The 16,336-nt window shown below is 37.8% G+C and overlaps 1 pseudogene; it reads right to left on the bottom strand.

Moving 5' to 3' along the window:
- Positions 1–8,706: 8,706 nt before the first annotated feature.
- On the bottom strand, positions 8,707–9,988 carry LOC131839881 (RAD51-associated protein 1-like; annotated as a pseudogene).
- Positions 9,989–16,336: the final 6,348 nt, after the last annotated feature.

Here is a 16,336-nt window from a genome sequence, read left to right as displayed (position 1 = left end):
TCTGCATCTCTGCCTACTTGTGATCTGCCTGTCAAATAAATAAATAAAAGAAAGAAAGAAAAAGGAGCCCAAGCCAGAAGAGGATTTCAAAATTATAGGTGAGAGAGGGAATTATAGTAAGATATGAAAATGGGAAGCAGGTACAAAATAATGAATGCAGAGAGTGACTAAATGTGGTGATTTTATTTAAATATTTTTTAAAGGTTTGATATGTATTTGTCAGAGAGGGAGAGAGCACAAGCAAGAAGAGCGGCAGGCAGAGAAATCAGCAGACTCCTCGCTGAGCAAGGAGCCCAACGAGGGACTCAAGCCCAGAACCCTGGGATCATGTTCTGAGCTGAAGGCAGATGCTTAACCGACTGAGCCACTCAGGTGCCCCTTTTTCTAATTAAATTCAATTAATTAACATATAATGTATTATTTCAGAGGTAGAGATGTGATGATTTTTTTCTAAAAGATTTAATTTATTTCTATTTAAAAGGAGAGGGTGTGTATGCAGGTGGAGGGGCAGAGGGAGAGGAAGAGAGAGAATCCTCAAGTAGACTCCCTACTCAGTATGGGGCCCGATCAGGGCCTTCATACCAGGACCCTGAGGTCATGACCTGAGCAACACCAACAGTCAGATGCTTAACTGAGCAAGCCACCGAAGTGCCCCTGGATGTAGTAATTTCAGGGAAGTTTGGAGTCCAGGATTTTTCTACTTCAGTGTTTCAGTGGTGCTATCTACTAGGATGGGGAAAACAAATGACAGAGCAGATTACAAAAAGTCAGGGAAGAAGAAAGGGTCAGAAACAATGTCTTCAACCTGGGACATACCAAATTTGAAGCACCCAGGAGACTTTTTTTTTAAGATTTTATTTATTTATTTATCAGAGACAGAGAGTACAAGTAGAGGGAGGGGCAGGCAGAGGGAGAAGCAGGCTCCCCAACTGAACAAGAAGCCCAATGCAGGACTCAATCCCAGCACCCTGGTATCATGACCTGAACCAAAGATAGATGCTTAACTGACTGAGCCACCAGACATCCTGAAGCACCCAGAAGACTTATGAAGAAAGTTCTAGACAAATACATTTGGAGTAGGAAAAATGACATTACTCATAATGTTAAAAAGATAAATATTGGGTGCCTGCGTGGCTCTGTGGGTTGAGCCTCTGCCTTCAGCTCAGGTCATAATCTCAGGGTCCTGGGATCGAGCTCCACATGGGGCTGTCTGCTCAGCAGGCAGCCTGCTTTCCCCCTCTCTCTCTCTCTCTGCCTGCCTCTCTGCCTCCTGCCTCTCTGTCAAATACAAGCATAAAAATCTAAAAAAGAAAAGATAAATATATATACTAAATATAGATATACTAAAATATACTAATCTGATATGATTAAATAATGTAAACCTACACAGAACTCTTGAAATTTTCAGAATAAAAATAAAAGCAGGGAGGAAAAAACCCATGGGATCCAATATTTCAATTATATACTTCAACATTAGTTTCAAGGATACAAAATATATTTTTATTAGCATAGGCAAGTTAATGGGCGCCTAGGTGGCTCGGTTGGTTAAGCATCTGATCCTTGATTTTGGCTCAGGTGACGATCTCAGGTTTATGAGACTGAGTCCCACATCATGCTCCTGCTCAGCAGGGAGTCTGCTTCTTTCCCTCTCTCTTCCTCTCCCTCTGTCCCTCCACCCCCAACTCTCTCTCTCCCTTGCTCTGAAATAAATAAATCTTTAGAAAAAAATATATAAGCAAGATTCATTTCTGTAATGAATACCAAAACCCCATCCCCCTTGAAGACTCTTAACTATAGAAAAGAACCTGAGGGTTGCTGGAGGGAGGTGGGTTGGGAGTGGGAGGATTACGAGGGAGTGGAATAACTGAGTGATGGACATTAAAGAGGGTACTTGAATTAATGAGCAGTAGGTGTTGTACACAACTGATGAATCACTGAATTCTACTTCTGAAACCAATAATACAGTATATGTAAAATAAATGGAATTGAAATTTCAAAAATGTTTAAATACTTTCTTTACCAAAGTAACCTAAAATAAAATTTATTCCTAGGTAATTGAAAGTATTATTGAAAAAAAAAACTAACATTAAGAAATGTTAACTATTTAATTATTTTTAAAATGTATATGCATGATTTACATTTGCATTAATATCTCTTACAGGAGGAAATATTAAAATTTAGTTTTTAGTAGTATCTTAGTTAGGTAAGTTGGAATTGCAAACAATTTAAGTTGCTTCTGTTTGCCAAAATGCTAAAGACAGGGACACCTAGGTGCCTCATTCGGTTAAGTATCTGCCTTTGGCTCAGGATTCTAGGATAGAGTCCCACATTGGGCTCATTGCTTAGCATGGAGCCTGCTTCTCCCTCTGCCTGCTGCTCCCCGCATGTGCAGTCTCTATCAAATAAGTATTTTTTGACAAGTGATTGTTTAAATTTAGTTCCTTCCAGAAAAGAGAAAAAAAAATCATCATATACCTTGTGGGGCATGATTCATGAACAAAAACCACACACACAAAACAGAAAGTCATAACCAAATATGTTGACAGTGGAGACAGAAAGAGATGGACTGAAACAATAGACACTAAAGTTTTCTGCAAGGAAAAATTAGGGTAGGAATAAGTCATTAAAAAAAAAAAAGCTTTGGGGGGAAAGGAAGAAAAAAGGAAAAATATAAGACATGACCAATCAATCAAGCATGAGTGTAAGACAAGAAAAAAAGGAAAAATGTAAGTTAAAAAATGATATGTAGAAAAAACATACTTTTCAGTATATGTAAGTGTGATTATGGATATACCATAAACAGAAGTCTCTTAAAATTTTTCAATTACATATTATAAATATATGTATATATTATAAACACATATAAAACAGAGGTTTTTTTCAGAGTATATCCCTAATACTACTGACTTTTCTCACTCTACAATTATTTATTTATAAATACTATAGTAAAAAATTTAATTTTTTGGCTATAAAGTAAATTGCTCAATTAGTGGCCATCTATCACTACCTGAAAGCCATAATTATCTCTCAAGAGAAAAAATAGAAAATGAAATGTTTCTAATACATCATCTTTCACATGAAGAAAGAATTGGTAATAAGAATTCTAAGGAGAAATATATACATTGAAAGGATGTATCTAATGGGACACAAATGGGGTTAAAGAAAAAAAGTTGAGGAATTTTTATCAAAAAAATTTTTAAATTTAATTTTGTGTGTGTGTGTTCCAAAATTCATTGTTTATGCACCACACCCAGTGCTCCATGGAAAAGATATCCTCCTTAATACCCACCACCAGGCTCAACCAACGCCCCCCACCCACCTCCCCTCCAAAACCCTGTTTGTTTCTCAGAGTCCACAGCACTCATGGTTTGTCTCCCCCTACTATTTCCCCCAACCCACTTCTCCTCTCCATCTCCCAATGTCCTTCATGTTATTCCTTGTGCTCCACAAGTAAGTGAAACCATATGATAATTGACTCTCTCTGCTTGACTTATTTCACTCAGCAGAATCTTTGCCAGTCCAGTCCATGCTGATACAAAAGTTGGGTATTCATCCTTCCTGATGGAGGCATAATACCCCATTGTATATATGGGCCATATCTTCTTTATCCATTTATCTGTTGAAGGGCATCTTGGTTCTTTCCACAGTTTATCAACTGTGGCCATTGCTACTATGAACGTTGGGGTACAGATGGCTCTTCTTTTCACTATACTTGTATCTTTGGGGTAAATACATAGTAGTGAAATTGCAGGGTCATAGGGTAGCACTGTTTTCCAAAGTGGCTGCACCAACTTGCATTCCCACCAACAGTGTAAGAGGGTTCCCCTTTCTCCACATCCTTTCCAACACCCGTTGTTTACTGTCTTGTTGATTTTGGCCATTCTAACTTGTGTAAGGTGGTATCTCAATGTGTTTTTGATTTGAATCTCTCTGATGGCTAATGACGATGAACACATGGAACTGGCACAAAAACAGACACATATCCAAGAAAAAACAATTTGCAATAAATAACTGGTCCACTAAAGATTTATTTAGGCATGAGTATTATAAAAGTCATATTAGAAGAAAAGAGAGAGAGAAAGAAAAAGGAAAAGAAAAGAAAGAAAAGTCATGATACTATAATTTAAAACTCACAGTAAGAATCCTTATCCTTGACCAAATGTCCTATTTCCTCCCTCATGGGAAAGCTTTTTCCAATATAATTTTTTCTGTCATGATACATTTCCCGCCTATTTTTTCCACCTTCCTTATTTAATGGAGTTAAAAAAAATTCAACTTGTCATATTTCTATACAATGGTTTGTTCTGACCAACTTTCCACTTCAAACATAAAATGATGATAGGCAGGCCGCTGTTAAATTTTAAGAGTAATAATACACAAAATTAAATTCAGAGCAGGAAAATTAATTTCACAAGAGAGTACATTACCTTTGTATTCAAACTTAAGTCTTCAACACCTGATGCAAGCCATGAAGCATCATCATCACCAGGTTTAATGGAAATACTTTAGAGCAAAAATACACAACAAAAACAAGTTCATGAAAAAGAAAAACTGAGTTAAAAGTCAGCTATCTACTTATTGAATGAAGTTTCTTGATGTAATTGAACTTTGACCTCTGTTTTTGTTATTTTTTATTTTAATTCCAGTATCATTAACACACAGTGCTGTATTATTTCATGTAGACAATATAATGATTTGGTAATTCCATCACCCAGTGCTCATCACGACAAGTGCATTCCTTAACCTTTAGCTCCTATTTCACCCGTTCCCCCACCCATCCCCCGTCTGGTAACCATCAACTTGTTCTCTATATTTAAGAGTCAGTTTCTTGGTTGTCTGTCTCTCATTTTTTTTTTCTTTGCTCATTTCTATTGTTAAATTCTACATGAGTGAAATCTTATAGTATTTGTTTTTCTCTGACAACTCTGCTTAGCACAATATTCTCTAGTTCCCTCCATTTCACTGCAAATGGCAAATTTTGATTCTTTTCTACGGCTGAATATTCCATTGTGTGTGTGTATATATATATATATATATATATATATATATATATATATATGTCACTTCTTCTTTACCATTCATCTATCAATGGACACTTGGGTTGACTATTGTTAACTATTGCTGTAGTAACCACAGGGGTACATGTATCCCTTCGAGTTAGTGTTTTCGTCTTTTGGGGAGTAAATATCCAATAGTGTGATTACTGCATTGTAGGGTAGTTCAATTTTTAACTTTTGGAAAACTCCATACTGTTTCCACAGTGGCTGCATTACTTTTCATTCCCACCAATAATCAAAGAGGATTCCTTTTTCTCCATATACTTGCTGAGATTGTTAATTGTTTTTTTTTTTTCTTTTAACCGTTCTGACAGGTATGCAGTGGTATCTCATTGTAGTGTTGATTTCCATTTGCCTGAAGATGAGCGATGCTGAGTATCTTCTTAGGTGTCTGTAGGTCATCTGTATGTTTTCTTTGTAAAAATATCTGTTCGTGTCTTCTGATAATTTTTTTCACATTTACTTTTTAAATAATTTTTAATATATTTTTTAAATTTATTTTTAATTTGTTTTCAGCATAACAGTATTCATTATTTTTGCACCACACCCAGTGCTACATGCAATCCATGCCCTCTCTAATACCCACCACCTGGTACCCCAACCTCCAACCCACTCCCGCCACTTCAAACCATTCAGATTGTTTTTCAGAGTCCATAGTCTCTCATGGTTCACCTCCCCTTCAATTTCCCCCAACTCCCTTCTCCTCTATAACTCCCCATTGTCCTCCATGCTATTTATTATGCTCCACAAATAAGTAAAACCATATGATAATTGATTCACTCTGCTTGACTGATTTCGCTCAGCATAATCTCTCCCAGTCCCGTCCATGTTCTTACAAAAGTTGGGTATTCATCCTTTCTGATGGAGGCATAATACTCCATAGTGTATATAGAACACGTCTTCCTTATCCATTCATCCATTGAAGGCATTTGGTTCTTTCCACGGTTTGGTGACCGTGGCCATTGTTGCTATAAACATTGGGGTACAGATGGCCCTTCTTTTCACTACATCTGTATCTTTGGGGTAAATACCCAGTTTTTTATTTATTTTCAGCATAACAGTATTCATTATTTGTACACCACACCCAGTGCTCAATTGGGTGTTTTGGGTGCTGAGTTCTATCAATTCTTTATATTTGTATACTAACCATTTACTGGCTATATCATTTGCAAATATCTGCTCCTATTCCATAGGTTGCCTTCTTGTTGTGTGGATTGATTCCTTCACTGTGCAAAAGCTTTTGATTTTGATGTAGTCCCAACTTGCTCCTGAGTCAAGAGCAGTAAAAGCAAAAGTAAACAGAAACAGACCCAGAAATACAGAGAATTCTGTATCACCAGAAGGGAAGGTGGTGGGAGGATGGACAAAATGGGTAAAGGGGAACGTGAGGTTCAGGATTCCAGTTATAGTAAGTCACAGGGATACAGATACAGCATAGGGAATACAGTCAATGGTATTGTAATAGCATCATGCAGTAAGAGATAGCTATGCTTGTGGTAGGCATGGTGTAACATTCAGAGTTCTTAAATTGTCTGAAACACAACATCACATTATGTGTCAACTATGCTTCAATTTAAATAAATAAACAAACAAATATACACATGTTAAAGAACAAATTTATGTTATTAGTGGGAATACTGTTCCCAGAGAGGTTAAAAACTATAAGATCCAACTTTTTCCCTACACAGGTCCTGCCTTATTTAGGTCTACCTGGACCTTCATAAGCACTGAGATACCCAATAAGAGAGACTGCTATAAAAATAGAGTCCTGGTAGCTGTGCCTCTATTTCCCTATACACCACCTAATATTTTCTTTCTGTGAGCTCTTAGATCACTCTTTTGCAGGGCTCAGTCGTACCCTCCAACCTTTTAAATCTTTAGCCTATGAAAGCAGATTCCCAAAACAAGCATACCTTCAAATGGCCAAGAGTAGGAGCCATGTCCTGCTCCTGGAGGACAAGCTAAACTGAAAGTCATCCATGTAATCATCTCAATGTAGACATGTTGCCAACTACCCAAATGAAGCTCTGTTACTGATCTGACAGCCAGTCCTAGCCCACCAAACCCTATTGTACATGGGAAAGACATCAAAGAATTAGAAAAAGAGGTGGAGTGAGGAGACCCCTACCTTGGGCCATATATCTGTGTGGTTCAGAATCTCCATTCCCCCTTAGATACTCAAGAGGATCTTAGCCAAGATTGGGCTGGAAGTAGATGATATCACATTTCTATGTGCTGTAAAAAGCCTTCCTCATGGCTCAAATGATTTTAAAACCTCTCAACAGCGGGGAGTGGGAAGTCAGGGTACAAGGTGGTGGGTATTATAGAGGGCAAGGATTGCATGGAGCACTGGGTGTGGTACAAAAATAATGAATACTGTTATGCTGAAAAGAAATAATAAATAAATCAAAAATAAATAAATAAATAAGAGAACAAAAAAAAAAACAAAGAAAGAAAGAAAGAAAACCTGAAGTATGCTAGTTCATTCAATTAAACAAATCATCAAAAAAATTGCTCGTGATTCTCTTGAACCCTCTATTTTAATATGCTTTTCTAAACAACTCCCAATATCCTGTGTCCTTCGTTCCTTCCCATGTGTGTGTGTCCTTCATTTCTGTAATCCATCTTTATCTAACTTATCATATGCCCAAATATTCTGACATCTTTTCTAAAATTCTTATTCCTATCCAACCCAGTGTTGTTATTCTTGAAAGTTGTCCTCTCCTGCCAATTCCTTCCTTACGCACCTTCACTGTGTTCACTAGAACAACTCCCCATCTTTCTATTATTAAAACATTCACCTATTAAGATGAGAAAAAAAGGGGAAACCTGAATGTAAATCTCATTTCTGTCACTTATATCCAAATAAGTTACTTTAATCTCTTTTGCATTTCAAATTCTCCATTTAAATAATCACTTGGTGAGGATGTTAAACACAGGTTGTAGTACCAGAAAGTATTTTGATTAGTTCATCTCTAAGATGTCCTAAAATCCTGAAATTCTATGTGCTTTTGATTTTGTCTACAGAAAAACAGAGAATACTTACCTGGCAGAAAGGGAAAAAATGGAATAAAAGAAACGCCAAGAAAAGCAGAGAAGAAAGAAAAAAGAAAAAAAAAACAAGAAAAGATTATAGAAAAGTCAACAGAGAAAAGGAAAAAAATCTACAAAAAAAAAGAAAGAGCTTCAAGATCAAGGGAACTAGCCTAAAGGAAAAAGTAGACTGGAAAGTCAGTAAACAGAGAATCATTTAGAAATATCCTCTAAAGAGATGATAAAATTAATTAACGTATCAAGGTCTACACCTAAATTACATATACATCACTTCTGGAAAATCATTCATCTCAAGGAGAGCAGACATCTCTATATCTAAGAACTTGCCTGATTAGGTCTTGCTTATATAAAAGCTATGTACTATGGCCATAGGTAATGAGAGCCATCCTAAAATCTTTGACAGTAAAAACAAGAGACTAGTTGCCGCTGCACTAATTACCCCTAGTTATCACTAGTTGTCAAATATATTAGGACAAATGCTTGGACTAACCTGGTCTCTTAGGAAAACGCTAAATAAGCAAACACATAACTAAATTTGACTCTCTGAATTGATCTGACTAGGATCTGTACCTTAACCCCAGTGCTGCTGAGGGACAAAAGAATCGGTGTGGGAGTCACGCAGGCTGACAGTCAAATCATGGGTCTACTACTCGTTTTTTTTTTTTTTTACATTAAAGGATTCCTTTATAGTATGATACCCTCCTTAAACAGAAACACAATTCAAACATAAACACACTTGTAAAACTCTTTTTCTCTTAATCAAACCTTCGCTGACTACCACATTCAGCCACTAGCGGCATTTGGATGCAAAGGTTTCACTTGTGCTAATCTGGACAAGCCAAGGCAGAGACTCTGATTTGGAGACTTAACAGACACCCCTGCCAGTGGGCTCCTGCTGCTGTTGCTGCTGCTGCTGCTTCCAGACAGCGCTGGTGGCATCTACTTAGGTTTTCTGCTTCCAGCTTCAGCTGGAAGGTTTGCATATTTGTAGTGGTTTCCAAATGGCCTCTTCACTGATAAAGCCGTTTTTGGTGAAGGCTGAGATTCTGATTTCAGGGCAGCTGGAGCACAGTCTCTTGAAGTCACTTCCAAAGTATCACGTTTGGATTTAGGTTTCTTCTCCTTTTTTTCAACTGGGGATTTTACCTTCACTTCTTTCTTTTTAATTTCTTCCACTTTATTTTCTCCCAGAGTGAAGTTTGCATCATCATCTTCACTCTCCCTAAAAGCAGACTCATCCTCAGACTCTCCACCAGCGGTTCAGAGTCGTCAGCACTACAGCCATCTCTGCCTCCCAAAAGAATCTTCCTCTGTTGTACCACAGCTTTTGATGCTGCTTTTATTTTCCCTTGAGCACTGCACACATCATCTTCCTTGGTAAGCTTATCCAAATCTAAATCATTACTGGCTACACTGCAATCGGAGAGATGGGGAGCCTTAGTCATTGTCCCAATTTCACTGCTGCCACATTTGTTTGGTGCTTGTATCTTTTTTTTTATAAACATATATTTTTATCCCCAGGGGTTATGGACATTGGGGAGGGTATGTGCTTGGTGCTTGTATCTTGAGCCTCTCCCACATCAATGGTGACCGCTGGAAGTTCCTTCACTGATAAAGCTAGTGCCACATCTAAGTCTGGCTGGTAGAGCTCATCACCTAAAGTCATCCTTTTTTAGGGGTTTTCTCTTGTAGTGGGATATCTTCTTTCTGGAGATTCTTCAGTTTAGGGGTTTCCTTATTTCTCATATTAACTCTTTTGGCGTTGTTCTGGGCTTCTTATTCAAAGGTGTGGTTGCGGAAACAAAGTCATCATCGCTGCCAGAATTTTCAAACTGTGAGTAACTGACTAGTTTCTTATGCCTCACCGGGGGCACCATGGCCCCCTCCAAGACTGAAAATTCACAGTGTTCAAGCTCTTGTTAGCAGCAGTGGCGGTTTCTAGGTCTGCTACTATTTAACTATAGAATCATAGGTCAATTAATCAGTGTTCCTGAACCACAGATGACTAATTAATAAAAAAAATAGGCTGTAACAGCACATCTACTTCGTGATGCTATTGTAATGACTATATAAGTAATAAATGTCAAGCACATAATATAGTGCCTAGCACACAGTAGAACTCTCAACAAATGCTTTTATCTGCATTCCCTTGTTAACACAGAATTTGCTAAAAAAAAAAAAAAAAAAAAAAAAAAAAAAAAAAAAAAATCCTACCTGGCTATAATGTCTTCTTCAGAAGACTTACTCTCTGTAAAGAAAAAAGCAAAATACATTTTAAATCAACAACAGAGAAATACAGAATATTCAAAGTCTAAGACTGATGTTGTGTTAAAAAGTATTCTTCGGGACCATACCTGGCAACCACACTGGAGTGAATATTAATTATACTATTGGTAGGCAGTTAACTCGCTAAGAAATCTTACTTTCTCCTCTACATTTACCAAATGGAAGAAAAGAATGGTATTTATCAGAATTTGATACCTACAAGTGGATGTTTATAATGACCACAATTTTTTTTTTAATTTTTTATTTTTTATAAACATATATTTTTTATATACATATATTTTTATCCCCAGGTCTGTGAATCACCAGGTTTACACACTTCACAGCACTCACCAAATCACATACCCTCCCCAATGTCCATAATCCCACCCCCTTCTCCCCAACCCCCTCCCCCCGGCAACCCTCAGTTTGTTTTGTGAGATTAAGAGTCACTTATGGTTTGTCTCCCTCCCAATCCCATCTTGTTTCATTTATTCTTCTCCTATCCACTTAAGCCCCCATGTTGCATCACCACTTCCTCATATCAGGGAGATCATATGATAGTTGTCTTTCTCTGCTTGACTTATTTCGCTAAGCATGATACGCTCTAGTTCCATCCATGTTGTTGCAAATGGCAAGATTTCATTTCTTTTGATGGCTGCATAGTATTCCATTGTGTATATATACCACATCTTCTTGATCCATTCATCTGTTGATGGACATCTAGGTTCTTTCCATAGTTTGGCTATTGTGGACATTGCTGCTATAAACATTCGGGTGCATGTGTCCCTTTGGATCACTACATTTGTATCTTTAGGGTAAATACCCAATAGTGCAATTGCTGGGTCATAGGGCAGTTCTATTCTCAACATTTTGAGGAACCTCCATGCTGTTTTCCAGAGTGGCTGCACCAGCTTGCATTCCCACCAACAGTGTAGGAGGGTTCCCCTTTCTCCGCATCCTCGCCAGCATCTGTCATTTCCTGACTTGTTGATTTTAGCCATTCTGACTGGTGTGAGGTGATATCTCATTGTGGTTTTGATTTGTATTTCCCTGATGCCGAGTGATATGGAGCACTTTTTCATGTGTCTGTTCGCCATCTGGATGTCTTCTTTGCAGAAATGTCTGTTCATGTCTTCTGCCCATTTCTTGATTGGATTATTTGTTCTTTGGGTGTTGAGTTTGCTAAGTTCTTTATAGATTCTGGACACTAGTCCTTTATCTGATATGTCGTTTGCAAATATCTTCTCCCATTCTGTCAGTTGTCTTTTGATTTTGTTAACTGTTTCCTTTGCTGTGCAAAAGCTTTTGATCTTGATGAAATCCCAGTAGTTCATTTTTTCCCTTGCTTCCCTTGCCTTTTGCGTTGTTCCTAGGAAGATGTTGCTGCGGCAGAGGTCGAAGAGGTTGCTGCCCGTGTTCTCCTCAAGGATTTTGATGGATTCCTTTCGTACATTGAGGTCCTTCATCCATTTTGAGTCTATTTTTGTGTGTGGTGTAAGGAAATGGTCCAATTTCATTTTTCTGCATGTGGCTGTCCAATTTTCCCAGCACCATTTATTGAAAAGGCTGTCTTTTTTCCATTGGACATTCTTTCCTGCTTTGTCGAAGATTAGTTGACCATAGAGTTGAGGGTCTATTTCTGGGCTCTCTATTCTGTTCCATTGATCTATGTGTCTGTTTTTGTGCCAGTACCATGCTGTCTTGATGATGACAGCTTTGTAATAGAGCTTGAAGTCCGGAATTGTGATGCCACCAACGTTGGCTTTCTTTTTCAATATCCCTTTGGCTATTCGAGGTCTTTTCTGGTTCCATATAAATTTTAGAATTATTTGTTCCATTTCTTTGAAAAAGATGGATGGTACTTTGATAGGAATTGCATTAAATGTGTAGATTGCTTTAGGTAGCATAGACATTTTCACAATATTTATTCTTCCAATCCAGGAGCATGGAACATTTTTCCATTTCTTTGTGTCTTCCTCAATTTCTTTCATGAGTACTTTATAGTTTTCTGAGTATAGATTCTGTGTCTCTTTGGTTAGGTTTATTCCTAGGTATCTTATGGTTTTGGATGCAATTGTAAATGGGATTGACTCCTTAATATCTCTTTCTTCTGTCTTGCTGTTGGTGTAGAGAAATGCAACTGATTTCTGTGCATTGATTTTATATCCTGACACTTTACTGAATTCCTGTATAAGTTCTAGCAGTTTTGGAGTGGAGTCTTTTGGGTTTTCCACATATAGTATCATATCATCTGCGAAGAGTGATAATTTGACTTCTTCTTTGCCGATTTGGATGCCTTTAATTTCCTTTTGTTGTCTGATTGCTGAGGCTAGGACCTCTAGTACGATGTTGAATAGCAGTGGTGATAATGGACATCCCTGCCGTGTTCCTGACCTTAGCGGAAAAGCTTTCAGTTTTTCTCCATTGAGAATGATATTTGCGGTGGGTTTTTCATAGATGGCTTTGATGATATTGAGGTATGTGCCCTCTATCCCTACACTTTGAAGAGTTTTGATCAGGAAGGGATGTTGTACTTTGTCAAATGCTTTTTCAGCATCTATTGAGAGTATCATATGGTTCTTGTTCTTACTTTTATTGATGTGTTGTATCACATTGACTGATTTGCAGATGTTGAACCAACCTTGCAGCCCTGGAATAAATCCCACTTGGTCGTGGTGAATAATCTTTTTAATGTACTGTTGAATCCGATTGGCTAGTATTTTGTTGAGTATTTTCGCATCTGTGTTCATCAAGGATATCGGTCTATAGCTCTCTTTTTTGGTGGGATCCTTGTCTGGTTTTGGGATCAAGGTGATGCTGGCCTCATAAAATGAGTTTGGAAGTTTTCCTTCCATTTCTATTTTTTGGAACAGTTTCAGGAGAATAGGAATTAGTTCTTCTTTAAATGTTTGGTAGAATTCCCCCGGGAAGCCGTCTGGCCCTGGGCTTTTGTTTGTTTGGAGATTTTTAATGACTGTTTCAATCTCCTTACTGGTTATGGGTCTGTTCAGGCTTTCTATTTCTTCATGGTTCAGTTGTGGTAGTTTATATGTTTCTAGGAATGCATCCATTTCTTCCAGATTGTCAAATTTATTGCCGTAGAGTTGCTCATAGTATGTTCTTATAATAGTTTGTATTTCCTTGGTGTTAGTTGTGATCTCTCCTCTTTCATTCATGATTTTATTTATTTGGGTCCTTTCTCTTTTCTTTTTGATAAGTCGGGCCAGGGGTTTATCAATTTTATTAATTCTTTCAAAGAACCAGCTCCTAGTTTCGTTGATTTGTTCTATTGTTTTTTTGGTTTCTATTTCATTGATTTCTGCTCTGATCTTTATGATTTCTCTTCTCCTGCTGGGCTTAGGGTTTCTTTCTTGTTCTTTCTCCAGCTCCTTTAGGTGTAGGGTTAGGTTGTGTACCTGAGACCTTTCTTGTTTCTTGAGAAAGGCTTGTACCGCTATATATTTTCCTCTCAGGACTGCCTTTGTTGTGTCCCACAGATTTTGAACCGTTGTATTTTCATTATCATTTGTTTCCATGATTTTTTTCAATTCTTCTTTAATTTCCCGGTTGACCCATTCATTCTTTAGAAGGATACTGTTTAGTCTCCATGTATTTGGGTTCTTTCCAAACTTCCTTTTGTGGTTGAGTTCTAGCTTTAGAGCATTGTGGTCTGAAAATATGCAGGGAATGATCCCAATCTTTTGATACCGGTTGAGTCCTGATTTAGGACCGAGGATGTGATCTATTCTGGAGAATGTTCCATGTGCACTAGAGAAGAATGTGTATTCTGTTGCTTTGGGATGAAATATTCTGAATATATCTGTGATGTCCATCTGGTCCAGTGTGTCATTTAAGGCCTTTATTTCCTTGCTGATCTTTTGCTTGGATGACCTGTCCATTTCAGTGAGGGGAATGTTAAAGTCCCCTACTATTATTGTATTGTTGTTTATGTGTTTCTTTGATTTTGTTATTAATTGGTTTATATAGTTGGCTGCTCCCACGTTGGGGGCCTAGATATTTAAAATTGTTAAATCTTCTTGTTGGACAGACCCTTTGAGTATGATATAGTGTCCTTCCTCATCTCTTATTACAGTCTTTGGCTTAAAATCTAATTGATCTGATATAAGGATTGCCACTCCTGCTTTCTTCTGATGTCCATTAGCATGGTAAATTCTTTTCCACCCCCTCACTTTAAATCTGGAGGTGTCTTCGGGCTTAAAATGTGTTTCTTGGAGGCAACATATAGATGGGTTTTGTTTTTTTATCCATTCTGATACCCTGTGTCTTTTGACAGGGGCATTTAGCCCATTCACATTCAGGGTAACTATTGAGAGATATGAATTTAGTGCCATTGTATTGCCTGTAAGGTGACTGTTACTGTATATGGTCTCTGTTCCTTTCTGATCTACCACTTGTAGGCTCTCTCTTTGCTTAGAGGACCCCTTTCAATATTTCCTGTAGAGCTGGTTTGGTATTTGCAAATTCTTTCAGTTGTTGTTTGTCCTGGAAGCTTTTAATCTCTCCTTCTATTTTCAATGATAGCCTAGCTGGATATAGTATTCTTGGCTGCATGTTTTTCTCGTTTAGTGCTCTGAAAATATCATGCCAGCTCTTTCTGGCCTGCCAGGTCTCTGTGGATAAGTCAGCTGCCAATCTAATATTTTTACCATTGTATGTTACAGACTTCTTTTCCCGGGCTGCTTTCAGGATTTTCTCTTTGTCATTGAGACTTGTAAATTTTACTATTATGTGACGGGGTGTGGGCCTATTCTTATTTATTTTGAGGGGCATTCTCTGAACCTCCTGAATTTTGATGCTTGTTCCCTTTGCCATATTGGGGAAATTCTCCCCAATAATTCTCTCCAGTATACCTTCTGCTCCCCTCTCACTTTCTTCTTCTTCTGGAATCCCAATTATTCTAATGTTGTTTCGTCTTATGGTGTCACTTATTTCTCGAATTCTCCCCTCGTGGTCCAGTAGCTGTTTGTCCCTCTTTTGCTCAGCTTCTTTATTCTCTGTCATTTGGTCTTCTATATCACTAATTCTTTCTTCTGCCTCATTTATCCTAGCAGTTAGAGCCTCCATTTTTGATTGCACCTCATTAATAGCTTTTTTGATTTCAACTTGGTTAGATTTTAGTTCTTTTATTTCTCCAGAAAGGGCTTTTATATCTCTCGAGAGGGTTTCTCTAATATCTTCCATGCCTTTTTCGAGCCCGGCTAGAACCTTGAGAATTGTCATTCTGAACTCTAGATCTGACATATTACCGATGTCTGTATTGATTAGGTCCCTAGCCTTCGGTACTGCCTCTTGTTCTTTTTTTTGTGGTGAATTTTTACGTCTTGTCATTTTGTCCAGATAAGAGTAAATGAAGGGGCAAGTAAAATACTAAAAGGGTGGCAACAACCCCAGGAAAATATGCTTTAGCCAAATTAGAAGAGATCCAAAATCGTGAGTGGGGAGAAAGGGGATAAAAAGAGGTTCAAAAAGGAAGAAAGAAAAAAGAAAAAAAAAAAAAAAAAGAAAAGAATTTTTTTTAAAAAAGAAAACACCTAAGAAAAATGTAAAAATATATATATATATATTAGATAAACTAGTAAAAAATCGTTAAAAAAGAAAAAGGTAACAGTTAAAAAAAAAAAATTTTACCCGAAGGCGAGAAAAAAAAAAAATGAAAAAGAAAAAATTAAATTAACTGCAAGACTAAAAAAAATCACAGGAAAAAAGCCATGAGTTCCGTGCTTGGCTTTCTCCTCCTCTGGAATTCTGCTGCTCTCCTTGGTATTGAAACCGCACTCCTTGGTAGGTGAACTTGGTCTCGGCTGGATTTCTTGTTGATCTTCTGGGGGAGGGGCCTGTTGTAGTGATTCTCAAGTGTCTTTGCCCCAGGCGGAATTACACCGCCCTTACCCGGGGCCGGGGTGAGTAATCCGCCCGGGTTTGCTTTCAGGAGCTTTTGT

This window comes from Mustela lutreola, chromosome 8 (genome assembly GCF_030435805.1).
Source record: "Mustela lutreola isolate mMusLut2 chromosome 8, mMusLut2.pri, whole genome shotgun sequence".
NCBI lineage: Eukaryota > Metazoa > Chordata > Mammalia > Carnivora > Mustelidae > Mustela > Mustela lutreola.
The sequence above is the reverse complement of the archived record's forward strand: the minus strand, read 5'-3'. Positions and strand labels throughout refer to the sequence as shown.